At 42.6% G+C, this 16,707-nt stretch overlaps 1 protein-coding gene across 24 annotated transcripts in view; it reads right to left on the reverse strand.

Annotated features, from left to right (window-relative positions):
• The window catches only part of GRM7 (glutamate metabotropic receptor 7), a 1,280,044-nt gene that overhangs the window by 391,175 nt on the left and 872,162 nt on the right, over nucleotides 1-16,707 (reverse strand). The window contains exon 1 of one of the 24 annotated variants that reach the window (XM_039481480.1): nucleotides 1,054-1,197. The exons of the other annotated variants lie outside the window; for them this stretch is intronic. The gene's annotated coding sequence lies outside the window, so the exon portion shown is untranslated. Of the gene's footprint in view, nucleotides 1-1,053; nucleotides 1,198-16,707 lie in introns of those variants that run through there. 24 annotated transcript variants of the gene reach the window in all.

The raw sequence follows: 16,707 nt of genomic DNA on the forward strand, positions 1-16,707 counted from the left end.
CTTTTTGTAGTTAATAAACTTGTTTTTGCTTTATCTAAACCAATATACCTTTGAGTGAAGTGTCTGGGGAAAAACTTCTGTTTGGTTAACACAAGCATATTGTACATATCCTTCCAGCATTGAGGGGAGGGCAAATGTTACGTGCTTACATTGTACAGATCCCCATGCAGTGCAAGATCATACAATTTTGGGTTTATACGCCAGCAAGGGTACAAGGTGGAGGAGCTGGGAAATTGGCTGTTGTCTCCTGCCTGTTTTTGAGTAAGGCACTCAGCTAGCTCTGGTTGGGTGTGTGGCGCCACCTGCTGTCGTGTTGGGTGATAACAGGGCCTGAAGAGTGAGTCACCAACAAAACAGGGTAGGAGAGGCCAGCCCAGCTGGGAGGTTAAAGTGGCGCAGCAATTGCCACAGCTCCCAGACTGCACCCCGGGATGACAACCCATAACAACCCTATTAAAAACTTAGGCAAAGTATTCGTTGAGGTGTTGGGCCATACCTAGATTATCCTTAATCTCCACCCCATAGCTCTATTGACTTCAATGGAGCTATGACAGTCAACAATTTGAGGATTCGGGCCATACAGTTGATTGATACTCTACAAAATCGATACAGATACTATCAAGCAGTTATACCCATCATATTCAAGTGAGCTTTTCAAGTTTTTACATCGTCCAGACACTCTAAACAACATTTTCCATTTCTCGTTGAAACTATTTTTCAGTCACACAGCTCCTCAAAACATTTGATATGCAGTTGAACATACATGTCTTCATCAGTTACAACCTGAAGACAGAGAAACTGCTAGAATTCTATTGATCGAGGTTTTAAAAATATATTTGACAGATCTTAAAAAATTGATCGATGTTAACATTAACTAGGACAGCTTATTTAGACTGAATTTAATGCTTTGCATAATTATTAGAATCTTCAGAATAAAATGGAGCCAGAGAATTTGATGATTAAACGATCACTCCGAATTACAACTGTTAAAATAAATGCAAGGTTAGTTATGTGTAAGGTATCATTATTTGACATGACAATTGAGCCACTTACCTTCTCTAAATGCAATGTCTTATTAAGGTGTGTTGGGGCCAATGAGTGCAGAAGGGTGGGGAGCTGGAGTGTGATGCTCCCTGCCAATCCCTGGCTAGCAGACCAGCCCTTATTGGATTGTTGTCGCTGACCTAAATTAGGGCCGCCACAGGTTCCTGGGAGATGTAAAGAAGTTTTAGAGCGGGGGTTCTCAAACTGGGGGTCGGGGTCCTCAGGGGGTCACAAGGATATTACATAGGGGGTCGCGAGCTGTCAGCCTCCACCCCAAACCCTGCTTTGCCTCCAGCATTTATAATGGTGTTAAATATATAAAAAGTGTTTTTAATTTATATGGGGGGGGGCTGTCACACTCAGAAGTTTGCTATGTGGAAGGGGTCATCAGTACAAAAGTTTGAGAACCACCGGTTTAGAGCCATCTGAGACTTGATGAGCTCCATTCTTAGTAGCTAAGGATTTGGCTGCACTCCCCTTTTGGCATATGGGGAGAATTATTCTGACCCTCCTATGTGACGTTCTTAGAGCTTGATGGATGAAAAAGCAGTGCAAGTGCCAAGAGCAAGGGCCGACAAGCTTGCCTACAATGGAAGCTCACTGGAGCTGGGACTCTTTTTGTGTACCGTATAGCAACAAAATGTTGGTGATACTCAAATAATAATGAAGATATGTTTATTAAACATACAGCATGGGATTTTTGCTGCTCTTAGTCCAGTTTTTGCTATGATTCAGCCACATCTTTACCTACCTACTAGTAGCATTTCTAATGCAAGCCCTTTTATAGTTAAATCTTGCAAATGCCAGTCAGATTCCCAGGCACCAAGCTGCCTAAATAAAACATGGGCTTTTTTCAGTTCCCTACCCTCCAGTTATTTATTCCTCCAGAGGGTAAAGGAACAGGTCCCCTGTGCATACTTCATCAAGATCTGTCAACTTGCTACTAATTACTGCAGTCACAGTTATCAACCTTACAAGCAGTTCAAAAGGATTAAACTGGAGTTCCTTCACTGAAGCTCAGTGGGTATGCTCACCCTGCAGTTTACTGAGGCACTGCATCAAGCCACCTTTTCAAAAGTTGTGAAAAACAGGCATTTCTGAAATGCTGTGTTCTCAGATCAGGAGCAACCAACAAGAAAATTAGCATTGTAAAATGGCAACCTAATTTAGATAAGCATTATATAAATCTGTCTAATTTGTATACAGAGTCATTATATGGTCACAACTGGGTGACTCACGTCAACCTCCCACCCCTCACATTAACACTGCTCTGCCAGTAGCTTTAGATGGTTATGCATTACTGTTAGTGACAGAGCACTGCCTGTTCAATAGCAAAAGTGGCAGACATCATTATGAATAACTCAAGACAACTGTCAGTCTGGGGTGAGTTAGGTATGTAGCAGATCTTATCAATTTCTGTATAGCCATTCAGCGGCAGCTAAGGATTCCCAGCAAGTGTGCAGTTGTTTCGAATTTTTAAAGCAAGTGTCAGCTTGAAAGTACTTGTGAAGGATGCCAGTCATTGCAATGTAGGATGCCAGCAATGCCCCTCTGCCATGTACATTGGCCAAACCGGACAGTTTCTACGCAAAAGAATAAATGGACACAAATCTGACATCAGGAATCATAACATTAAAAAACCAGTAGGAGAACACTTCAGTCTCTCTGGTCACTCAATAACGGACCTCAACGTGGCAATTCTTCAACAAAAAAACCTTCAAAAACAGACTCCAACATGAAGCTGCAGAACTGGAATTAATTTGGAAACTAGATACCATCAGATTAGACCTGAATAAAGACTGGAAGTGGTTGGGTCATTACAAAACCTAAACTTAATTTCCCCAATACTAATTTCTCCCTACTGTTACTCACACCTTCTCTTCAACTGTCTGTAATGGGCCACTCTCTTACCACTTCAGAAGTTATTTCTCCTCCCTTGATATTCTGCTGTTAATTGATTTACCTCATTAGACTGACCTAACATTTGGTAAAGCAACCCCCAGCCTTTCATGTATTTATACCTGCTCCAGTATTTCTCACTTCATCTATTTAAATGTTATATGCTTTCAGTTTTATAAACTTATACAAAAGTTTACAAAATGTATAAAAAATGTAAGTTTAAAAAATGTACAGAAAAATCTCAACTTTAAATGAACAAAAAAGTACTGTATTTTTTTACATTGGTGAAGTGGGTTCTAGACCACGAAAGCTTATGCCCAAATAAATTTGTTAGTCTCCAAGGTGCCACAAGTACTCCTTGGTTTATTTATTTTTGTTTTGTTTTTTGCCAACCTTTAGTTAGATCAGATTACATTTCCCAATAAACTACTCTGCAAGTGGCTTGCAAAGGGTGTCTGCTTTAATCATTAGCTATGGATTTCCACCAGCTACTTAAAATGGCAATCAGCTACTCACCACTACATTTACTATTAAAATCTCATTGCCATGTATTTGGCCGTCAGGCAGGATGAGGCAGTAACTGGGACAAAAGACATACAAGGTCCTCAGTCAGTTAACACTATCTGCATCTATTTGGAACCTTGGTTGTTCATGGTGCCTCACTGCCTTGCCTGCGGTTCACTCCAGCAACCCTTCCAGGCAGCCAGTACTATTATGCAGTTGCCGATTGCCAACTGAACTTGGAACTAAGTATGGAACTTGTTTATTTGGGGCTTTGCTGTCTTAACAACTATTTTATAGCCATACACAACAGAAATGCCAGGAAATTTTAACAGCCATGATGACAGATTGGAAATCAGAAAGTTTAATAGCACAAAGCTGTGGTGAAACTAGGTACACAGACTATTGCATGACTTTAGAGGAGGTATTTGATTCCCTTAGACAATGGAAGTGGAGGTATTAGATATTCTCTACTCTCTTTTACTATCGAGGAACAGCAGTGTTCAGAGTAATATCTTGTGGCTTTGATTGCTGCCAGTGTTTCCATGACTACCACTTGAATGGCCTAAATTCTTGGAAAGAGGGTGCTGCTTTTGTGGTCCTGCTTTCTTGCTGTTCTTGGTGGCCTCTGAAGCCACTTAGCTATGGGTAATCTTCTGCATGAAATTAAATCATTTCTGAGCTCAAGAGGTGTTGGGTTCTGGTATGAGTGGACGCAACAGATGAAGATCACTCCTTGCTCATCTGAATATCTAAATATGATTAGATACCACAGAAACAGCTAATACTATATACAGAAAATATCAGATCCAAAAAAAAAAAAAATAGAACTACTGGGCCCAGGTTTTAAATTTGGACATTCTGCCTTTATGTTTCCAAAACTGGCAATTGGGTGCCCAAATAGCTACTTAGGCACATACGTGTCAGTTTGAGCACCCAAAGGTGGAAATTAGGTTCCCTAAATTAGGTGCCCACATTTGAACATTGAAGAAAAAACTATGTTTAGTTTCAAGTTATTTTGAATTTGCAAATCATCAATGTGCAGAGTCAGCCCACAAATCTGTTCACTTTCTTATTGGTAAGTTTGCATTTTTTTAGCCCAAATACAAGATACTTAGTCAAAACACACTCTGAAATCCATGGGGATTTCTCCTGAGTAAGGACTGAGTAAAAACTTCAAGGTATGGTCCACTAAAAATTAAATAGCATAGGAGATAAGAAAATATCTTAGTTTTTCCTCCTGCATTTGAAAAAGTTACAAATCCTAACTATTGTTTACTGAGGTACAACAAGAGATCTTAAAAAGGTACCAGTTTGTATTTATGCTGAATGGTTGCTATAGAGCATTTCAAGTTTCACTGCTTTTTTGCTGTCAAACCAACTCTTCAGTCTGTGACACATTAGAACATGATGCACGTTAGTAGATGTCATGTAATAAGGCTGACTCTGTTTGAACAAATATGGCATTGATGCATTGAAATCAGATTCTGGGTGTGCAGGCAGCATTTTAATTGAAGCTATAATGAAAGTGAAGGTGAAGCTAGATAAACAGACCACTGCATGACTTTAGACCAGTTGTTACTGGATTCCCTAGCTCAGTAGTTCCCAACCTGCAGCCCACAGGCTGGTTGCAGTCCAATCAGCACAGAGCTGCAGCACACATCACATCCTCCGGGCCATACAGGTAGTATTGGATGCGGCCCACAATGGTAAATGCGTTGAGAACCACTGCCCTAGACAATGGAAGTGGAGGTCTCAGGTATTCTCTCCTCTCTTTTACTATCTAGAAACAAGTAGGAAAAAGTGAGGGGTCCTGCCTCATAATCCTACGAATCCCAGTGGCTCACGTGTCAGGCATGAACACCTGACTTCACAGTGGGATTCCACTCCTGTTTCCGGACATGGTGCAGCTCTCATGACCTACAGAGACACATCCAGGGAAAAATGTATTAATGGAACCAAAGTGATGGCTGACTCCACATCTGCCCTTCCATATGGGAAGGAGTGATCTGGCTATGATCACTTACAGCTCTCAACCTGGCAGAAACATTTGGTGAGCAAAGCACATCATTTCCAATATGAGGAGACGTATCATTCATGTTTAGATATGTTTGGTTCCATTTAATAAAAGGCAATGCTTTAAAATGAATTATGTGAAGGGGAAGAATTTGTGGCTATTTACCTATGCAATATTAGTGGAACTTTTCTTTTTGATGGGTGTTGCTTGAAGAACAAAAACTTTCTGACCACCTTTTTTGGGCATTTTGTAGATATATAGAAACTACAAGTAGAAGAGATCTTTCAGGCCATCTGTTCTATCTCCAGGCCAAAGCAGGGGAGTATTCCTTGCATTAAATTTACAACAGCTTTACCACACCTACTGCTGAATAACATGACTTCTGCCTCTTCCCAGGAACAAGCTTCCATTGGCTCTTTGATATCTAGGAACTCGTATGGTTCCCATTGCCTTAGTCCCTGAATGTCTCTATAATATGATATTTCAACACTGATAGAGCTTAAAGGGGCACCAGTGAGATCAAGTGGTATATCCCAAACCTGCGACCAGAGTCATTGTAGACTCTTACCCTCTGACTTGCACTATTTCCTACTGCCACCATAAAAGGGGGCAAAATTACTAGTTAGCATGATGGTATTGCAGGAATGCATAGATATTCATGTAACTATCCCAAACTCATCTCACCAATTACTCCCGTTACTTAAGCTCTATTACAAATTGTAAATTCATCATTGGTAGGAGGGTAATTTTTATGAAAAAAAAAAAAGAGTGAAAGCTACTGGCATGACATTCTACTAAAGCTCCAATAGCAGTAAGAAACATTTTTAAAAGCATATATTAATAATAATACCGGAAAGTGTTTGTTTAAACATAATATCCATCACATACACAGAGTAGAGACCTCAAAAGCTAGCATCTAGAAGGAGCCTTAGACTAATGGTGAGATCTACTGTACACGTCCTGCAATTTATACCAGCTTTGGTAGCAAGTGTCTTAGCAACACAGGTCCATGTTTGGGTTCATCAGCTAAGCCAACAGCAACAGTGTTTTTTTGACTCAAAACAATATTTAGGAACGATATTTTTCTGTGAACAAGTATGTACAGAGCTTCTATTACTGCAAAGTGAATGGAGATAAATTTGTCATCTCTTCTTGCCAAATTCTAGTGCTGAGAGTGCTTCACACTGGGCCATAATGAGTAAGTCTTCATTTCACTGGTTTAATGGGACTTTATAATTTGGCACCTTTGTTCTCTTTCTAGATTTCACATTGGTACTTTCCTTTTAAAGTATTTGATCGCAAACAGGTTTCAGTATACAAAATGGCTGATTGATTGTACAACATGTTAAAGCTTAAATGCTCTTTTATTGTAGGTATAGAAATATGTTTATACCTTTATTTCCTTTCGTAATGTTTTCTCACCCACCTCCCACCCCCAACAAATGGAAGTTACAAGCCTGGAATCTACTGAAAACAGAGCGAAATTAAACCATTTCATGGGGAAAAAAATATGATAATATATACTTAGCCAGCATTAACTAATTATACTGATTCAGAGCAGACTGAGAATTTTCACTTCTATTCACAAACTGAGGATGACCATTGTTTTGCAACTGCCCACATTGCATTAAATAATGAGCACTGATGTATATTCATTATATACTGGGAATCACAAGCCGTCACCAAATGGTTGAGATATAAAGCAGATATCTAAAAGAGTTTAGCTTACCGTGAATAAAGCAAATGTTAACTGCTAACTCATCCAGTAAACATATACAGTAAATTAAGTGTTTCTAGCTCACCACACATTAATCATGATTCAAAAGTCAAAATTTGCCACCAGTTACCACAACGCAGCATGTAAAATATGGAGTTTGTGATGGTGTTTGTTTCTGCTTTTCTAGTGACACACAGCACTGCTATACCAGACAGTCATTATTTATAGTACAGTGGTCCCTACAGGTCCCTACTGAGAATGGGGCTCGATTGTGCAAGGTGCTGTACTGCATCCGGTGAAACTCAGTCCCTGCTCTGAAGAGCTGACTGTGTAAATATGCAAGCGAGACAAAGGGCAGGTGGGGAACAATAAAAAGAGGAAGTTACTTGATGACCACCAGCAGTTTTTCCCCTATGGTCTGTTAAAGCTACAAATGAGGATTACTGCTGCCTTGAACATCTATAACTTAAGGGGCATTTGGCATGGCAAGTGGTACTGAATTTAAAGGGAATTTAAAATGGGACCACACTAACTGAGTAGCTGTTCCCAATTCTACCCCTTTGCTCTCCACTTCATCATGCCTTCAGTCACTGCATGTAACTGAGCACCTGTGTTGCAGCCACAGTGAGGATGGAGTGAGGAGTAGGCTTGACTGCTTACATATTTCATCTGTGTGAAGCAACACTCCACCTCACAGCACCGACAATGCTGTGGGCCTAAATTAATACAAATTTGAATACCTACACAGCGTTTTTTTAAAAACGCACATCGTTCATTTTTTTCTGGAGCCTGTGGAAAGACAGATAGTTACAGTGATAGCACATGGGCAAATATCTATATAGTAAAATTATTCTTTATAATAATGGGGTGGGTGGGAGTTAAGCAAAGAGTTTGGATTCAGTGCTCATATAATCTTTGCCGAAGAGGGGAATGGAATACTAATAGAATCTCTGTGTAGCCAAGATTGTGGTAGATGAGTCACTGTGATGTATTATGGTTCTGGAGGGCAGCAGCTTCATTTAATAAATAATAAACAAACCACAGAATTTGACTGCAAACTTGCTTTTTCATTGTTTATGGTGCATAGAAAGTGAAAAAGAACAGTCAGCTGTTAAAAAACACACACTAGGCTGTTAGAGGTTGGTAAGGAAATTCACAAAAGTTATACAATGTAGTTCATTCACAATTTTAGATGAAAAATGGGTTTTGCTTTGTTTTTTTATAGACAGTGTTGATACATATTTGAATTTCATTTTTTTTTCTTCCACCTGCTGGTCAGATGGTTACACTGATCAGATTGGGATGGGTGACTTCAGATGCAGTTAAAATCAGTTGTGTTCTGGTTACAGATGGGCCATGGTTGTGGCAAAAACACAAATCAATGCATTGAACTTTGCAGAAATTCACAAAGCAAAATATCAGTTCCTTATGTGGCTTTTTTCCCCCCTTTTCAAATTTTGTGAATTCATCCATAGGGTAAAGTTTTACCATTATATTATGAAGAGCAATGCAACTGTTCACGTTTTATCTTCATTTTAATACCTCATGAAAGAAACACCACAAACAACCATATATACACACACACACACACACACACACATATATGTACACACTATTAGATATATAATAAGTCAAAATGAAAACAAATCCATTGTCAAAGTAAGTCCATAAATTCAGTGGAGTCACAAAAGAAAGGAATTTAGCAAATGGTCATGATCTGAAAGAATAGCTTTCAGATATATTTCAAGAGGAGCTTCTCTAAGGCATTAGTCTGATGAAGATTTTATTTATGACTTTATACAAGAATGAATATTCAACTAAGACCAAATTCTACCTTGATGCATACCCCCGCCCACACACACATATACCTCCTCATTGCCACATGATTTACACCCACAACGAGGGTGTAAATCAAGGGAGAATTTAGCCCTTTATGGATCCCTGAGTAACCTCTAAAAATCAAGTTTCATCTACCACTAATTGGATCTATGGTTGTCACCATCCTTAACATTTCTGTGTCATTCTCTTCTACCCTTAAACTATCATGTGTCATAAGAGAAATAATGTGATAATTTAATGTGATTAAGTCCCCAAAAGACTGCCACACAATGAATGTAGAAGAAAAATAGTAATAACAAGATGAAACAACTCATTTCCCCCCCAAAAACCTCATTTTTAGAGTGCATATACTGAAATTTGAAGTAGTCTTGCTGTATCACACTAAACCTGGGATGAACATACATAAATCTGAAATGCAGTACACTCTGAAGCTACAGAGTAGAATGCCCATATAAAATATGTTATAAGATAGCCCAAGAAACATGCATGTGTAGGTAATATTAGGACAAAGTCTGTGTTGGCTGCATTTACCGGATGGCAACATAACTCTCATAGTTTGAACCTTGTGACACTTTCCATTGAGCAGAACTCAGTGCGACATGAAAACAAATTGGTCCAATCCCAATTCCCAAATGGTTCCGAGTTTCTGAAAATTCAGTTGACTTCAGTGTTTGTGTTGAAAGTGCTCATCACCACTAATGATATGACCCACTGTGAGAAGACAGACACAGGTCCAGCATTTGATATAAAAATACTTGATCAGCCCAGTCTAGCCCTATATATGACTTATTTGTACAAGAATCCTGCAGCCAGAATTGTTCTCAGGGGCAGCTCCAGGCACCAGCGTGCCAAGCACATGCCTGGGGCGGCCTGCCGGTCGCTGTGAGGGTGGCAGTCAGGCGGCTTTTGGCAGCATGCCTGCGGGAGGTCCGCCGGTCCCATGGTTTCGACAGTAATTCGGCAGCGGGTACACCAAAGGTGCGGGACCGGCGGACCTCCTGCAGGCATGCCGCTGAATCCGCATGACCAGAGGACCTCCCACAGGTGTGCCGCCGAAAGCCACCTGCCTGCCTTGCTTGGAACAGCAAAATACATAGAGCCACCCCTGATTGTTCTCATGCCTCTATACACAAATAGCTGGAAAACATTCTCTCTTGTAAAATATTCAGAAAAAGCTGCATAAGAATAGCCATCTAGAATTTATAACACAGACCTGCTTGTTAGTTAATTGCAACACAGATCAGGAAATACCTGTTGTGTACAGTAGCTAAGTGAGAACCCCAAGTCTACAGTTATATTACAGCTGAACCATTCAACACCTCTTCAGTAATTTCTAGCTTTTAACTCCACTCTGCTCGATTGTTAAACAAAACCCAACACATAATTTGTCACTAAGTGCCCATTTTAATTAAGAGTTATGACCTATTTATACAGGTCTGCTGCCAAATGTGTTCCTATAAAAGGTTGGAAAACATCAAGAACAAATAAATGATGTAATTTTGCTATTCATACAAGCCTTCCTTCTGCTGTACACAAATGACTTAATAAAATAATGGGATTCCAGATGTGCATGCAAGTAAAAATGGGAAGAGAGGCTGCCAAAAAGGGTCATTCCTACACCAAATAAATGATGTTATGTAAGGAGGGAAAGGGAACACTTCAAAAAAGGAGTATGCTGCTCCCTTCAGGGGGTAATTTTATTTTGTTTCCTAGTCATTTATAAAGGTATTTTAGATAGAATGCTACATAGCTACACTAGCTATTAAACATTCTTTATGTTACAGGGAATGCACTGTACATTACCAGCAAGAAAAAAATAGATTTGTTTATTTTGGGGGGGCCAGATTCTCAGCTCCTTTGTGTCAGTTTGCCACCAGAAAAGGGGTATTCTAGAGTGGGCTGGGAGCAAGGAGCCCCTGGTGCTCCAATGACAATGTCCAGAAGAGAAGATCTCAGGGAGCTGCTATCCACAGATGCAAGTTATTTCTGCTCTGACTTGCACTGAGGACGCAGCAGTCCCCCAGGATCAGGGGCAATAAGATGGCAGAAAACCACCCACGAATCTCTATCTCCTGGGGACACAGAGTGCTTCTTTGGCTTTTCAAGATCAACACCTTGCATTGCATTTTATACTGAGAAATAACTAATTTAATAATAAACTATATATTTTCAGAAAAGAAACAAGGAGTACTGACAACTTTTAGGTTAATACAAAATAATTACTCTTTATGTATCAGACTTTCTTTTTTCTTGAATGTCAAGATACTACAACATCGGAACTAAAGTGGCAGCATGCTATTCCATATCACTGACTATGGCGTTAGTGCATTAATGGCTCAGAGTCCAAGTGCCCTACACAGAGATGAGCATTTCCTGCAACACCTATTGGTCCCAGTCACTAACTGCCTAGGGAACAGATGAACACTACATAGGTCTTATATTGAGAGTGGTTATGTTATATAACTATTATCTATTTCTTGGCAACACAGGCAATGGATTTATTTAGACTAAGGAAACATTCTCCCCACAGTGACATAGCTAATATTGTATATAGGTATAAGGTAAAATTTTCAGAAGCACCTAAGTGATTTAAAAGCACAAGTCCCATTAAAGTTAGAAATTAAGCTCCTAAGTGACTTTTGAAAATTTCATAATCTTTCCTGTTAAAAAAATCAATGACTGACTTGTTCGGTTTTTTTGCTCTTCTCTGAATTTCTCTAATTTCTTAACATTTTTCCAGCATTGATATACCCTTAATGCACAGGATACGAGGGTGAGTTTTCCCCAGTGCTGAATAGGGAGGACTATATTTCATAGATTGTTCATATCTGTGTATCCACAGCCCTAAGTCATGCTATATGTTTGCATGTCCCATTTACTAGAGGTGATGCAGGTCGACAATACCATTTCTCAGAAATATTCAACATTTGTTTTTGTTCCAATGTGGAACAAAAAAATCTTACAAATATTTTTGTGACCAAAATTTCATTGAAATGTCCATTTTCTATCAAAAATTTTGGATGGGTCAGAGAGACTAAGGCCTTGTCTACAGAGTTTTGTCTATGCAAGTTATGCTGACGCAGAGCCACCCCTGTAATTAAACCACTGTTGCATATCCATATATGCTCCTTGTGTTGGTGGAGCGCATGGACACTAGCAGCTCTTGCATCGACAGAAAGCAGTGCATGGTGGGTAGCTATCTCGCTGTGCAACTGGCCGCAGGGTGCTTTGGGACGGGTTTACAATGCCTCATGGGGCAGGTGCAGCATCACATGATGCAGGTTTCTCAATCCATCTTTCCATGGGCATCCTGCTAGATTGCCAGCTGCTTTTCAACTGCCCTGGTAACCTGCAACCCAGCCATCTCTGTCTGAAAGGATGGATCCTGCACTACTGTTCTGTATTGTGCTGTGCATCATGAACATAGGCTATAAGAGGAGTTCAACAGGTGAGGGGCGTGGCTGTTCAGCAGGGGGATGCCTTGAAGGAGCCTATTATTGTGTGCTGAGCCTGGCATTATTTATTTGCACATGATATGAGCCTTGTAATGACTGATATATGTGCCCAAAAAGTAACACATTTTAAATCAACACTGGGTAATATGACCAAACTCATATTGTTGAACTGTAACACAAGAAGCCCACAGAAGAGAGAGAGAGAGAGAGAGAGAGAGGATGCATGAAAGAGAGTATGGGAGTGAGTGTATTGGCAAGTTGTCTCTAAGTTCAGACCTAAGTTCCTCTAAGCTGCGTGGCCATGCAGGCAGGCAGAGGAGCCTCTCCCTGAGCCCCGGAGCTGCCCCAGTGGGGATAAGCACTCTTCCCCAGACCTGGGCTGCTGCAGTGAGAGGGGCCTGGGGGGAGGAGTCCTCTCTCTCCACCGCAGCCCCGGGGCAGCCTGTACCCCAAACCTCTCATCTCCAGCCCCACCCCAGAGCCTACACCCCCAGCCAGAGCCCACACCCCAACCCTGAGACGCCTCCCCACTCCGAACCCCTCAGCCCCACCCCGCCACAGATCACCTCCATATTGGTGCACATAAAATTCATCCCACACATGGACGCAAAAAATTAGAGGGAACGTTGCTCAGACAGCAGCTGGAGCAATCAATCCTGAGGCAGAATCTGGTGCAGACAGCTGGTGTGCCCCTGTCCCTCCACCCCAGTTCAGTGGAAACCAGTACACCAGTGAGGGGAGTGGGACACCCCGACATCAGCCACCACTTCCCTCCCTGGCTCTGCAGAGCACCAAGGAGTCTCTTCCACTCCATCTGCCCAGCAGCAGTCCATCCTGCCTGCCTGCCACTGTGGTTCTAGTGCTGGGGAGAGCAGGATTCTGTATTAATGTTTTGATTCTGTGATTCCCTCCGAGTTCTCCTACAGCCTCCTCTCACCACAGACAAAGGAGATCCACCCCGTCCCCTGTAGTCCAGGTAAGAGTGCGTTTGCTGCTTGGAGGCGGCCTGCTTAGTCGGACAGTACCTATGTGAGCTTTCCACGCTGAGCAATTTCAAAACTTCCTGGGGCTTTGAAAGCAGAGGTGCACATGCCTTTGTAGCTGGATGCAGGGCAGTGGAGTTCAAAACAATGAGCAGAGAGGTCACAGTGGGCATTATGGGATACCTCCTGGAGGCCAGTTATGGTGATGTAATGAATGCAGCATCTACACTGATGCTTTCTCGATCTAACGTTGCCACAAAAATCTCCATGCCTGGTTTTATTTTGTCAGCATAGCAGGAGAGTTTTGTCGATGAGAGGAGCACTGTAGTGTGTACACCTCCACTGTTTTGTCAACAAAAACTGCTTTTTACCAACAAAACTGTGAAGTGTAGACAAGGCCAGAAGGGACAGCTAATCTGACCTCCCGAATATCACAGGCCACCAACACCACTCAGCACCCGCTCACTAAATCCAACAACCAAAATTAGACCAAAGTGTTACAATCCACAGGAGATTAGTCTGTTATGTGCCATATGCAGAGAATAGGAGAGAGCAAAGTGCACTGGTGTCCAAGGCCCCTGCAATGGCAGGGAAATGATTACGTGAGATATACTCAGATAATCCTGCCAAATGACCCACACCCATATGCTGCAGAGGAAGGCAAAAACTTCTCAAGGTCACTGCTAATCTGCCTTGGGGAGAAATTCCTTCCCAGTCCCACATCAGATAGACCCTGAGCACATGAACAAGAATCAGCCTGCCAAGCACTTCAGAAAGCGAATACTCAGGGCCACCTCAAAGCTCTGTCCTACCCCACCCACTTTCCCATTCCATCCCTGATGCTTCAGAAGAAATTGTGGGTTTTTTTAATCTATCACCCACAAAAATTACTTTTGTGGGGAGAGGAAATCCCTTCCTGTGTGCATGTCCATCCATCCCTTCATGGATGGGGCACTGGCCAAGGAAATAGAAGAGAAGGACTTGAAGCTGGGCTGTCCAAGTCCCACTCTGATTCAGAGCAGAGATTTTCATCTTAGACCAATCTAAATCCAGCAGAGCATGGTCTTGCACCTGGATTTCCCACATCCAAGGTCAGTGCTCTAACCACCAAACTATAAAGAGAGACTCTCTTTCCAAATGCAAAACTGATGTCTCCAGAAAATGTTGTGATTTCAACGAATCAATATGAAGTATTTAGATAAAAATAAAATTTCATCCAAAATGTTCCAACCAGCTCTACAATTTACTTTCCACATTTAGGTCTTTTGGGCATTGCTACTTTCCAAGTATTTCTTTCCCATAAATGACCACTAGTTGGGATACTTTTCCCCTTCATGATTGTTAAGCTTTTATTTCTCCAGGCTGAACTTCTATATCTCTGTTACGTCTCTGTCCTCTCTGGCATTTTCAACACTTTCCAATTTAGATTCGTCTGCAATGAATTCAGTGACAGCTTCAGAAATACAGAAACAGATGCTTTAAACTACATCTTTTTCACCTTTTGCACTTCTGGAAAAGAAGGGAGCTGTCAGTATTTCCAGTTCTGTGTTTTGCAGAGGAATACTGAAAGTTCCTAGTCATTGGCATGTATTAAAGTTAAGTGTGGCAGGCTTGCTTTAGGTCTATGGGTGTGATAAAAGAGCCCCCATTTCCATTTCCATTCCCACCCCCCTTTTCTCAACAAATTGAAAATATAGGGAGGTTACTTACCTGTAATTGGAGGTTCTTTGAGACATGTTGTAGGGATGTAAATAACGTGTAAAAACAGTAACCATGTAGCCTATTAAAATTCTATTGATAAAACATTTAAACGTTTAACCAGGGAACTAGAAGTGCAGGGAGTGCTCACCCCCATGTTTTACGCGGGATCCCCACTGCTGGGCACAGCAGCAGCAGCGGAGATCCCTGGGCCGCAGTCGAGCTCTGGGCACAGTGGCGGCAGCCGGGACCCCAGGTGCACCTGGCAGTGGGGATCCCTGGGCGTGCAGGGCCAGCAGCGAGGATCCTTGGGTGTGCAGGGCAGGCAGCAGTGTTTAACAGTTAACTGAAAAGCATCAAGCTTATTGGTTAACTGGTTAAACTTTTACATCCCTTATGTGTGGTCTCTATCTGTATCCTACTGAGGGTGATTAAGGAGCAGTACCTAGCTAGGAAGGAGGGGCGAGGAAGATGATAGAACCGTGGAAGGGAGGACTGCTACACTGAATGAGCAGTCTGTTGCAAAATCATGCACTAGACCCTAATGAAAAGAAAGGGTGAGTACTGCCATGATGCTGTCAGAAGCCTCTGGTAGTCATTTCTTCGTAACAGAAACAGCGGACCATGTGCAGTATCCAAATCCTCAGACTCAGGGGAACTGGAGTCCTGTACGAATGGGGGTGCCGATGGGGCTGACGGAATGGAGCATGCTGTAGGAACATGCCCAGAAGGCAGCAGATCTAAAGTAGAAGAGGGAGCTATCATAGCAGGCGAATGGACCAGAATATGTGGAAACCTCATCTGTTCCAGGGCAAACAGCAGGGGCGGCTCTAGGGATTTTGCCACCCCAAGCACGGCAGGCAGGCTGCCTCCGGCGGTTTGCCTGCGGAGGGTCCGCTGGTCCCGCGGGAGGCGTGCCTGCGGGAGGTCCGCCGAAGCCGCGGGACCAGCGGACCCTCCGCAGGAAAGCCACCGGAGGCAGCCTGCCTGCCAACCTCACGGCGCCGACAGAGCACCCCCTGTGGCTTGCCGCCCCAAGCACGCACTTGGCGTGCTGGGGCCTGGAGCCGCCCCGGCAAACAGTTTATGAGGCCCAGGAGCACATCCAATTCTCCCTGAATCAACAGCATCCGGTTCACGGATGGAACTGGGGCCAGTAAGGAGGCCTGCCTCGGGGCCAATGATTCACACTACGCTGGTTCAGGGACTGGGACCAGCAGATCTGGCGAACAATGCGGCTTCTTCTTGCTCTTGTGGGCCATGGATTGCGCCCCCCTCCCCTCTGTAGCCAGGACTCATGGACAGTGCAGCATCTTTCTTGGATCTGGAGGAAGACTTATGGCCATGCTTATGCACATGCTTCCATGTTTCATGGTTCAGCCCCGGCACTGGGTCCATAGTGCTGGTGGTACCGGAGCAGGATTCCGCGATGGGAGGCACACTTCTGGGCTGCTCAGGCAGATGTACGGGGGTGGGTTTTCCCTGGCCAGGATCAGACTGTGGCCCCATTGCAGTGTCCATGAGGTGTTTCTTAAGGCATAGTGCCCGGCCTTC

The sequence above is a fragment of the Mauremys reevesii genome, linkage group 7, assembly GCF_016161935.1.
Source record: "Mauremys reevesii isolate NIE-2019 linkage group 7, ASM1616193v1, whole genome shotgun sequence".
Classification (NCBI taxonomy): domain Eukaryota; kingdom Metazoa; phylum Chordata; order Testudines; family Geoemydidae; genus Mauremys; species Mauremys reevesii.